Raw genomic sequence first — 227 nt, 5'->3', positions numbered from 1 at the left:
GCACGCACATGCACGCCCGCGCTCTCCCCCGGTGAGGGGGCAGGGGCTGGGAGCGGAGGACAAGTCGGGGGTCCGTCCCCCCCCCCCCCCCCACCCGCCTAAGCCTCGCACGACCCTCCTCTCCATCCCCGCCTCTGTCCACCCCCCTCTTTCATTCAATAATCGTGTTGGTATTTGTTAAGCGCTGACTGTGTGCAGAGCGCTGTTCTAAGCGCTGGGGGAGATAC

This window comes from Ornithorhynchus anatinus, chromosome 13, assembly GCF_004115215.2.
Source record: "Ornithorhynchus anatinus isolate Pmale09 chromosome 13, mOrnAna1.pri.v4, whole genome shotgun sequence".
Classification (NCBI taxonomy): Eukaryota; Metazoa; Chordata; class Mammalia; order Monotremata; family Ornithorhynchidae; genus Ornithorhynchus; species Ornithorhynchus anatinus.
Note: the sequence above shows the minus strand (reverse complement) of the source record.